Below are 12,306 nucleotides of genomic sequence, written 5' to 3'. Positions count from 1 at the left end.
TCCATATTTTCCCCCCAATGGCTGCACCAGTCTGCATTCCCACCAGCAGTGCACAAAGGTTCATTTTTCTCCACATCCTCGCCAGCATTTGTCATTTGTTGATTTGTTGATGATTAGGGACTTTGAGCTCTTTTTCATGTCTCTTGGCCATCTTTATATGCTCTTTGGAGAGTGTCTAGTCAGGTCTTTTGCCCATTTTTTAAAAATATGTTTTTATTGATTTCAGAGATGAAGGGAGAGAGGAGAGAGAGATAGAAACATCAATGATGAAAGAGAATCATTGATTGGCTGCCTCCTGCACGCCCTCTACTGGGGATCAAGCCCGCAACCCAGGCATGTGCCCTTGACCAGAATCGAACCCAGAATCTCTCAGTCCGCAGCCAATGCTTTATCCATTGAGCCAAACCAGCTAGAGCCACATTCCACTTTTTAGACACAGAATGATCACTTGGCCATTTAACTGGGGCACTTGTCAGTTTCTAGGTCCAGTAGCTTCATGCCTTCCAAAGTCCATCTCTAATAGGGATGCTCTGAATGCTTGTGAATGAGTGGGGCCTGGGATGGACATTTAACCCCATAGCTCCCACCATCCAGGGGAGCTGCAGGACCCATAACCACAAGTGGGCCTGCATACGCACTGGTTAACAGTGAGCTACTATCCCCAGTGTTAGCACCTTGGAGGTAACTAATGCCAGCAGTAGTGGATGTGTCAATGGGGAGAAAACGTGGGTTGTCACCAATGGCCAGCTGAGTGTTGCCGGTGGTGTCAAATGTGGAATCTGGTAGTTGCAAACCTGCACTACCTGAGTGTGTTATGCTGCCCCTGGCTGGCTGCCCTGCAGCTGGAGAAGAAGTGCAACCCAGGCATGTGCCCTTGACCAGAATCGAGCCCGGAATCTCTCAGTCCACAGCCAATGCTTTATCCATCGAGCCAAACCAGCTAGAGCCACATTCCACTTTTTAGATACAGAATGATCACTTGGCCATTTAACTGGGGCACTTGTCAGTTTCTAGGTCCAGTAGCTTCATGCCTTCCAAAGTCCATCTCTAATAGGGATGCTCTGAATGCTTGTGAATGAGTGGGGCCTGGGATGGACATTTAACCCCATAGCTCCCACCATCCAGGGGAGCTGCAGGACCCATAACCACAAGTGGGCCTGCATACGCACTGGTTAACAGTGAGCTACTATCCCCAGTGTTAGCACCTTGGAGGTAACTCTAATGCCAGCAGTAGCGGATGTGTCAATGGGGAGAAAACGTGGGTTGTCACCAGTGGCCAGCTGAGTGTTGCCGGTGGTGTCAAATATGGAATCTGGCAGTTGCAAACCTGCACTCCCTGAGTGTGTTATGCTGCCCCCGGCTGGCTGCCCTGCAGCTAGAGAAGAAGTTAGGCCCATCCCTGGTGCTGGAGCAATCACTTTTTTTCAGCATTAAAGGGTTTGTAGGCTGCTGGCCATCACTGGCCCCAGATGTGGGCTATGAGGTGGTCCCTGGGCCCAAGGGAGGGTTAGAAACTTGGGTCCCTCTGCTCACTAGCTTTTTAGGTAAATGGGTGTAGACATCAGCTGAGGGAATGCTGCCGTTGGGTGGGGAATTATCAGAATTAGGAGGTGCCATGGACAAGGGGGAGTGGATATCCCTGGAGAGAGGGGAACATGGAAAAGGACCACCTGGGAAGAGTGGTGTTACAGCCTCGGTCTCCATGGCAGGGTTGACGTTTGCAAAGGTGCTGTCTACTGGAGCACAGGTGACTGCAGAACCCAGAAGGGATAGTCCAGTGCTAGCAGGAGCCCTGGGGAAAGAGGTCCCTTTCTGCTGACCATCAGCGTTCCCTAAGGCGGGCTGAGGTGTGGTTGGGGGCCAATGGGATGATCTGCGGTAAGGCAGTGGTCCTGCAATGCAAGTGGGCCGGTGGAGGGACTGCAGGGTGCTTATGCTCCACACTGTATTGGTTTTGATAAACTGGCAGGAATCTTATACTGGCACCTGGAGAAGGTGTGATTATGGCACCATAAGAAAGGGGAGAAGTGTCCATTTAAATACCATAAATACCTAAAGTCTGCTGAGCAGTCAAATCTGCAGCTACCTTGTCTGTGGTGCTAGCAGGGACCTGCACAGTTTGAGTGGCCAGGGGCAGGGTGTCTGCCATTGCCCAGCCCGGTGAAGAGAAAGAAGGGGCAGGTTGAATGGCACTGCAGTCGGCCATGACCTCCGTTTTGTCCTCCACGGTCTTTTTACTCTGACACTCAGTGTTCCTCAAGATGCTCAAGTGTTTGTCAACAGCAATACAAGTCCACTGAGGAGGTGGGGACGCTCACCTCAATTGTAGAACCGTGGTGGCAATGGTAGCACAAGTGGTATGGACATTTGGCATTTGCAGGGCTTCCTGCTGGTAGAGGCCAGTGGAGAATCAATTGCTCCTCGCTGGGAGGAACAACTCCTTACCCTCTCTCTCACCTTTCTCTCTCTAAATTCAATTTTTTAAAAATCCTGAACAGTGAAAAACCAAGAAAAGTTTTTGTTGCAGTCTACAAAAGTCTCCTTACATGTTGTTATCAAGTTTCTAGAACTTTAGAACCTTTGAATTTTAGAGTAGGAAATCAGCTCAGAATTAAATTATCAAAGTGCTTATTTTTTTATCAACAAAAACAGACCCACTAAGTGCCCCTCAGCAGACGAGTGGATTAAAAAACAGTGGTATACCTACACAATGAAATATTACGCTGCTGTGAAAAAGAAAGAACTCTCACCATTTACAACAGCATGGATGGACCTGGAGAGCATTATGCTAAGCAAAATAAGCCAATTAGAGAAACATAAGTATCACATGATTTAACTCATTTGTGGAATATAATGAACAACATAAACTGAGGAACAAAAACAGATCCAGAGACAGAGAAGCATCGATCAGATGCCAAACCTCAGAGGGAAGGCAGGGGAGGGGGAGCGGGGATGGTAAGAGGTCAACCAAACAACTTGTATGCATATAAGCATAACCAATGGACACAGACAATGGGGGGGTGAAGGCCGGGACTGGGGAGGGGGGACAGGGGAAGTCTGGGAGAGGACAATGGGGGGAAAAGGGGACATATGTAATACTTCCAACAATAAAGATTTTTTTTAAAAAAAAAACAGACCCAGCCCTAACCGGTTTGGCTCAGTGGACAGAGCGTCGGCCTGCGGACTGAAGGGTCCCAGGTTCAATTCCAGCCAAGGTCATGTACCTTGGTTGCAGGCATATCCTCAGTAGGGGGTGTGCAGGAGGCAACTGATCGATGTTTCTCTCTCATCGATGTTTCTAACTCTCTATCCCTCTCCCTTCCACTCTGTAAAAAAATCAATAAAATATTTAAAAAAATAAAAAATAAAAAACAGACCCAGAGAAATTTAGTAATGTTTACAAGGTCACACAGTTAGAATGATAAAAACACATACTGTGCCTATTGTTCATATTTCATTTCACTCTCATTTTCCTCCCTACACTCCAATTGTTTTATCTAAAAGTTTATCTTTGGAGGATTCATACACACATCACCAAAATCAAGAACCTTTATGTTAATGAACTTTCCTCTCAACACATCAGCAGAAAGGAAGTCAATGTGACATGCCTGATTTTTACTGGACTTATGGTAGCTTTTCCATGTATTAATCCAACCTACATTTCCTCACTGGGCTATGATTATTAGGAAATCCCTTTGGTATATACTCTCCTCCCAAGCTTGAAGATAATGCTTCTTCATGAAGATTGGAAACAAAATTAAGTTGGATGGGAACTTGGTGTCCAATACCTTTCATGTGTTGAGGAGGCAGGAAACTGTGTCATGAAGAGACAAAATGACTCGCCCAGGAGTAACGTGAGCTCAGTTGCCTTTGGCATCTGTGACCATTACATCATATTCCCTGAGACTCTTTCTCTTTCTTCTTAACTGGAACACACCTTTAAATGATTTTTGTTATGTTTAGAATTTTTGAGCCTCATCTTTATCAGCGAGGACTTTATCTTCCTGATACTATTCATACGCATCCACACTGATCTTTTGGTTTAGCCTTGGTCATGTGCCCACATTCCATGATTTTTCCAAATCCCTTCTAGGTTTCTTTAGGTACCTCCCTCTTTAAAATGTTAGAGCATTTTAAAGTGATTACTTAGCTAAGATTCTTCCCCTTCAGATCATTCCAAGTTTTCTCTGTTACCACAAAGCCCATTCCTGTATAGCAGTATGCTTGTGCCCTAACCTTTCATTCCCATGCTTTCCTGTTACTTGCTAATCATCATCCTCACCAAGCCCTGTGCAGCCCTGCAGCCTCTACCCAACACTGCTGCCCTTTCCACATTGTCAATTTGTTCTTCAGTGATGATGAAAATTAGGGGGAGAGTCTTTCTTCCTCCGAGTGGACTCACTTGCTTGGAGGATTCTTTTCCATTCCCACTGTTTCTCAGCAATGCCCAAGACTGGGTGTGGAAATTTGTTTAACAGTGATTCAGTATTGCAAAGCCTAGATGGCTGCTCATGTAACCCATATTCTCCACAGTCAGCCTTATTGGTGATGAAGATGGTATGTATCTTTTCTTTTCTATCTGTGTTCTTTCTGTCTAGTTCTTACTGTTAGCTCAGGCAGGGAAAAGCGGATGTTACCTCTTGAGCTCCATATATCCCCATACTTGGGGCCCACATCTGCAAACACTGACTACCACCAATGCCTGTGGTAAAAGCATGTTACTCCTTTCCATGGGATCTATTGTCCTGCCCCCCTCTATCCTCCCTCTCATCTCCTCTATCTGTAGAATCCAGAGATCTACCTCAGCTGGATGTGGTATATACTCAACATTGGTTTCTCACCATCCATGTCCACAGTGGGGAGAGGGGAGGGGACTCCTGGGGATGAGTGAGGAGGGTAGACACTGTGGGATTCCAGAGCTGAAGCAGCAATGGTCTTGATAAGGGTGTGGACCACATTCTCACATACAGGCACTTACTCACAGGAAATGAACAGAAAATGTACCGTCAGAGTTTCTTTCTCTTTCACTAGAGGCTGACTCCATGGAGCCTTAAGAACTACGAGGGCCTTTATTGAGAGCTGAATAGTAATGGCTCATTACATTTAGGTTTTTAAGCTGCAAGACAACTGGCTGGATTTTGTAGGACAGAAGAGGCCTTGAGGAGAAACCAGCTTTACCTTCAGGCTGCAGGGAGTACAAGGACTGATTTGGTTAATAGTAGAAAATCTTGGGATAGTATTCCCTTTCCTCCTTCTGATCTGTGATGTGTATTGATCTTAGCCCGTTCAAGTTTGATATAGCCTGGAAAAGGCCTCTTCCTCTTTATTCTCTTTCCCATTTGGCTTTAACACCTATTAAAACTGTGCCTTTATTCTGGGACAGAGATGGACAATAAAAGCCCGTGATAGGATTAAAAATGTAAGAAATTCCAATTGTCTTTTCCATCTCCTCTGTAGATGCTTCTTGATCTTCTGTCTTCACCCCTTTAACAGAGTCAAGACTGAGTTGGTACTAATTATTTACACCCGAGTGTGGCTGAGTTTCAGAGACAAGCTCAGGCATGCTGGGACAGCAGCCAGCTTACTCCCTAGGGACCCTAGTGCTGAAGGAATGAGTGTGTGTAACTGAAATGCCAGGCTGTACATTTAACAGTGCTGCCTCCAATCCTTTATAATTATCCTGTATAATAAAAGCCCAGGGACTGAACGCGGACCCTACGATGTGCACTGACCACCAGGGGGCAGACGCTCAACACAGGAGCTGCCCCCTGGTGGTCAGTGTGCTACCACAGTGGGAGCACTACTCGGCTGACCAAGATGAGCCGCTGCTCCCGCTGTGAACCCTGGGCCAATAGGCAGGAACCCTGGCTGCGATCATATCCTCCTCACCCCAGGCTCCTCCTCCTTGCTCCCTGCTGCCTCCTCGCAGAGCTGACCCCAGATACTGGGAGGCAGGTTTGTGGCTGCCCCGGGACTGAGATCTACTCCCCTGCCTCTCAGTGCTATTGTCCCTGGGCCCGGCCTCGACTGGGTCCCTTCGAGAGGCGAGTGCTCCGGCTCCATGGAAGATGCCAGACCAGGGAGCAGCCACTCAGAGGGCGGGTCCACAGCCGCTCGACTGACCAGAATGAGCTGTGCTCCCACAGCGGGCGATCCCTGCAGGCCATGCCCCCCATTAGTGCACAAATCCCATGCACCAGGCCTCTAGTACAGATATAATAATTCACACAAGGACTAAATCAATTTGCAAGCTACCCTGGAAACACCATGCCTCACATTTTGTAAAGTTCCCTTCTAGTCTTGCTTTAAGAGAGTTTTTATAAAATCACAAATGGATATTACATTCATTCAAATGATTTTTCTGAGTCTTGAGATAGGTATGTATTTTTGTTCCTTTGGTTATTGATATTAGAAATAAATTGATGAATCTTTGAATGTTAAGTGAACCTAGCATTTCTGGAATAAACTCCACTTGGCATCACTTTATATTTGACTTGCTAGTATTTTGCTGAGGATTTTTGCATTTATGTTCATGGAGGATACTTATCTGTGATTTCTTTTCTGATTTTTTTTTTGTGTGTGTGTGTGTGTGTTTTGTCTAGTTTGGTATCAGTGTGATGCTGGTCCCACTTAGAAGAGCTGGGAAATATTCACTCCTGTTCAATTTTCTGGAAAAGTTTATGTAAAATAGTAATTCTTCCTTCAATGTTTGTGAATATTCACCAGCGAAGCCATCTGTGCCTCGAGTTCTCTTTATGGGAAAATTTATAACTACAAACTCAATTTATTTAATAGACATAGGAAGGCTATTCAGGACATCCATCCTTTTTTTTTATCCTTCAAGTTATCTGTCCATTTTATCCAAGTTGTTGAATTTATTGCATTAACTTGTCCTTAATATTCTTTATTTTTCTTTTCTATCTTTAGAATCTGTAGCAATTTCACTTTTCCTATTCCTAATGTTGGTATTCTGTATTATATTGCTTTTTTCCCTTGTAAGTCTGGCTAGCAGTTAATCCATTTTAATCATCTCAAAAAACCAGCTCTTGATTGTATTGATTTTCTTTATTGGTTTTGTTCCCAATTTTTCTTCTAAATACTACTTTAGAGAAAGTCCACACATTTTTATATGTGTATTTTTATCAGTTCAAAATTTCTAATTTTCTTTTGATTTCTGTTTCTGACCCATGGGTTATTTAGAAGTGTGTTTAGTTTCCAAATATTTGGGGATTTTCACAGAGATCTTTCTCTTACTGAATTTCCCAACCCAATCCTTACCCGGGGACATGCTTTCATTGATTTTAGAGAAAGAAGAAGGACAGGAGGGATGGGGGAGAGAAACATCAGTTGGTTGCCTCCAGTAAGTGCCCCAACCAGAGATCGAACCCAAACCTGGGTATGTGCCCCAACCGGGAATTGAACCCATGACCTTTCAGCGTACAGGATGATACTCCAACCAACTGAACCACACCGGTCAGGACTGATTTTTAATTTACGCTATTGTGGTCAGAAAATATACATGGATGACTTGAATTCTTTTGAATTTATTTGGACCTCTATTATGACTTTGAATATGGTCTATCTTGGTAAATATGTGTACATGTGATAAGAATATGTATTTGTGGTTGGGCATAATGTTCTATAATTGTAAATTGTGCCAAGTTGTTTAATGGTGTTGTTCAAATTTTCTATATCCTTACTACCTTTTCTCTACTTGTTCCATCAGTTATTGAGAGAAAAATATTGAAATCTCCAACTGCTATTATGACTGTCTGTTTCTCTATTGAGTCTGTCAATGTTTGTTTCATGTAGTCTGAACTTTAGTTATTATGTATATTAATGTCTAGAACTATTATCCCCTCTTGATGAATTGACCTATTTATCATTATGAAATGACTTTCTTTGTACCGGGTAGTATTCTTTATTCTAAAATCTACATTGATATTCATATGGCTACTCCAGCTTTCTTTTGATTAGTGTTAGCATTGTGTTTATCATCCTCAAACTTGTAACCTATTTGTGTTTTTATATTTCAAGTACATTTTTTATAGGCAGCATCCAGTCGTGTCTTATTTATTTATCCATTTGAAACCTCTGCCTATTAACTAGGGTGTTTAGACTACTTACACATTTGTGTTTATTAATTGTCTCACCAGTTCTTTATTCCCTTTGCAATATTTTCTGTCTTCTCTAGGATTAATTGAATACATTTTATGATTTAATTTTATTTCATGTGTTGGCTTATTACCTATAAATCTTTCTTCTGTTATTTTAGTGGATGATTTGGGGTTTACAGTATACATCTTTAGCTCATTCCACTCCACCTTAAAATTATATCATTTTTTTCCATAGTATAAGAACCTCATAATAATATGCTTTCTTTTTTTCTGCTCCAGCCTTGAGGCTAACATTGACATACTTTTAATTTTTCCATGTGTTATAAACTCCATAATACAGGTTTCTTAACTTGTGTTTAAATAATCAATATATTTTAAAGAGTTTTGCATAATAGAAAAAAATCTCCTTTTTACCCCTGTAGTTATAGTTTCTCATGCTCTTCATTCCTTAGTGTAGATCGTTCCCCTCCGGTATCATTTTCTTCTGCCTGAAGGTCTCTCTTTACCATATCTTGCGGTGCAGGTGTACTTGACATGAATTATTTATCCTTTGCATGTCAGAAAAAGTCTTCATTTTGCCTAGGTTCTTGAAACTGGATAAGTTGAGTTTTTTTCTTTCAGTGTAATAAAGATATTGCTCTGCCATATTCTCACTTGCACTGTTCTGAGAGATCTACTGTCCTTATCTTTGTTCATCTTACCTAGTATTTCATTTTTCTCTGAGTGCTTTTAGGTTCTCCTTTTCTCTTTGGTTATGAGCCATTTAATTACAATGTGCCTTGATGTAGTTTTCTTCATACATATTATATCTCAGGCTTATTGAGTTATTTAATCTGTAGGATGATAATTTTCATAAAATTTGGAATATTTTTAAGAATTTTTTCAAAAAATTTTTTAGCTCATCTCCCCTTCTGTGATTTCAAATATATTTGTATATTAGCCTGCTTAAAATTGTACCACAACTCACTAACGTTTTTTTTTTTTTTTTACTTTTTGTTTGATTTCCTTTGTTCTATATATTTCATTTTTGATAGTTTCTATTGCCATGGCTTCAGTATGCTAATCTTTCTTTCTGCCATTTATTCCATCTGGTGTTTTTTTATCCTAGAAATTTGATTAGGGTCTATATTTATAACTTCCATGTCTCTACATAACATTTTGAATACATGAAATTTTGTGGTAACTGTTTTAGCATTCCTGTTTGATAATTCTAACGCATGTGTCAGTTCTAGGTTGGTTTTCCTTAATTGATGTATTTCCTTTTTTGAGTCAGGTTTTTCTGCTTCTTTATATGCCTAGTAATAAAGTCTTCATTTTGCCTAGGTTCTTGAAACTGGATAAGTTGAGTTTTTTTCTTTCAGTATAATAAAGATATTGCTCCGCCATATTCTCACTTGCACTGTTCTGAGAGATCTATTGTCCTTATCTTTGTTCATCTTACCTAGTATTTCATTTTTCTTTGAGTGCTTTTAGGTTCTCCTTTTCTCGTTGGTTATGAGCCATTTAATTACAATATGTAGTTTTCTTCATACATATTATATCTCAGGCTTATTGAGTTATTTAATCTGTAGGATGATAATTTTCATAAAATTTGGAATATTTTTAAGAATTTTTTCAAAAAATTTTTTAGCTCATCTCCCCTTCTGTGATTTCAAATATATTTGTATATTAGCCTGCTTAAAATTGTACCACAGCTCACTAACGTTTTTTTTTTTTTTTACTTTTTGTTTGATTTCCTTTGTTCTATATATTTCATTTTTGATAGTTTCTATTGCCATGGCTTCAGTATGCTAATCTTTGTTTCTGCCATTTATTCCATCTGGTGTTTTTTTTATCCTAGAAATTTGATTAGGGTCTATATTTATAACTTCCATGTCTCTACATAACATTTTGAATACATGAAATTTTGTGGTAACTGTTTTAGCATTCCTGTTTGATAATTCTAACGCATGTGTCAGTTCTAGGTTGGTTTTCCTTAATTGATGTATTTCCTTTTTTGAGTCAGGTTTTTCTGCTTCTTTATATGCCTAGTAATTTTTTATTAGATGGCAGGCATTATGCGATCTACCTGGTTGAGTGCTGTATGTGTTTGTATTTCTATAAATATTCTCGAGCTCTGTTCTGTTATATAGTTAGTTTAGTTTCTTGAGAAATTTATTCATTCAGGTGCTGCTTTGAAGATTTGTTAGGGACCAAAGCAGGATGTCTTACAGAACTTCTGATATTAAGATATATTCTCTCTCTTTGTATCTCTCTCCTTTTGGGTACTACATCCTAAAAACTCTAGATACTTTGATCCCCTCAGAATCTCAGCCCCATCTTCTAAGCTCAGGGAGTCTGCCAATCTCCACATGCGTTCTCCCTCCTTTCACTACAGTTTGGAAATTCTCTGAAGACAGTCATAGGGATCATCTCATTTATTTCCCATCTCTCAGGGATCCCTTTGTTGCCTGATGTCAGTGCCTTGAAAACCATTGTGCCATATATTTTGTCAGCTCTTAATTGTTTCAAGTGGAAGGATAATTCTAATCTTTTTTTTTACTTCATGTTGAATGAAAAGAGAAATATACAACATTTTGTAAAGGAAAAATATTCTCACAATTTCAAAGAACTGACTAGGAACCAAATTGTGAAAAATCAATTATTTTTTAAGTAAAGTATTGGCGGTATGATAGGTTTTTGCATTCAGAATTAGAAAATAATTAAATAAAGATAACTTTCACAGTATTATGCAATAAGAATTATTGTTCACAATGAAACCTTAAGTTATTAAGAGAAACTGGAATATATCTTGAGACATCAAAAATGTTAGATTATTTTGGCAGAGCTTTAGCATTTTAAATTATCTCGTATTCTAATATATGTCATATATTATTCTCTCTATATATATACATATATATAACTTTCACTTGAAGAGAATACTTGAATCATTTTTCTGTTATTTAGGATAAAGTCTGGGGCTACTTATCCAAAAGGGCTTAATTATTTTACACGCTTTTCTAACAAGTTTATTTTCTCTCTATACTCTGTGTCTCCTGAGTGGTTTTTATTAACATTTTATAGTTAAAACAAATATCATAGTTTTGAGTTTCATATTTTTAGTTTTTTGCTCTTTTTCTTATTTTTTTGAGAAAGTATATTTTAGTGTACAATTTTTTCCTGTTTTTATAAACTATTAATAAATCATATACTGCAATGTGCATGTCAGTATGCAAGAAGATATTGAAAATGATAAAATAGTTCATTAAACAGTATTCATTTTTTAAAGGTTTTATATATATGTGTGTATATATATATATAATTTTTTTCACCTCTCTATAGAAAGGGTCACTGTGTTGCTAAGCAACAATGACTGCATAGAAATAGATATACAAAATCCTGGTGGACATTAGTTTTTTTGCCTGTGTTTTAGCTTTTGAAAGTAAGCTAAAATTTCTCCTTCTTTAAAAAAAAATAGCTCTAGCAACAACGCAAATAAGTTAAGAAGAGATGCAAGCAATGGTAACAATACTATCTAAAACAACCTAATTTAACACTCAAAACAAAACAGATCTTTAGGTGGCTTTTACATAAGTTGGTGGTGAGCAATTCATAGCCACTTTGTGCAAAGAGAAAGCCCTTGATTGTATTTTAAGGAGAATATTTAGAGAGCTACTTCCATGTTGCTCCTTCTCAAATATGCCGGAAGCCTAACATCTACCACTAAACACCAATGACAACTTTATCATTAATGATCTTTCATTTTGGGGGGAAATAACTTATCTAAATTGTAAAAAATATCTATTGTTTCTCTGTGGAATGCTGTAAGGCTATGTTCATTTTGGATAACAAGAAATTGATCTTTTTTTGTAAATTAGTCTTTATGTAAAAATCATTTCTGACTATTGACATTTGTGCTTTTATTTAATACCACAGATATCACCTAATTATCTCTAACCTAGTTTGTTGTGTATGTACAAGTTTATATTTAAGTTCTATAATTTCTGTCCAGTGGTTGGCAAACTGCGGCTGTGAGCCACAATGTGGCTCTTTGGCCCCTTGACTGTGGCTCTTCCACAAAATACCACGTGCGGGCACGCATGTACAGTGTGATTGAAACTTCGTGGCCCATACACAGAAGTCGGTATTTTGTGGAAGAGCCACACTCAAGGGGCCAAAGAGCTGCATGTGGCTCGCGAGCCGCAGTTTG

The sequence above is a fragment of the Myotis brandtii genome, unplaced genomic scaffold, assembly GCF_000412655.1.
Source record: "Myotis brandtii unplaced genomic scaffold, ASM41265v1 scaffold907, whole genome shotgun sequence".
NCBI lineage: Eukaryota > Metazoa > Chordata > Mammalia > Chiroptera > Vespertilionidae > Myotis > Myotis brandtii.
The sequence above is the reverse complement of the archived record's forward strand: the minus strand, read 5'-3'. Positions refer to the sequence as shown.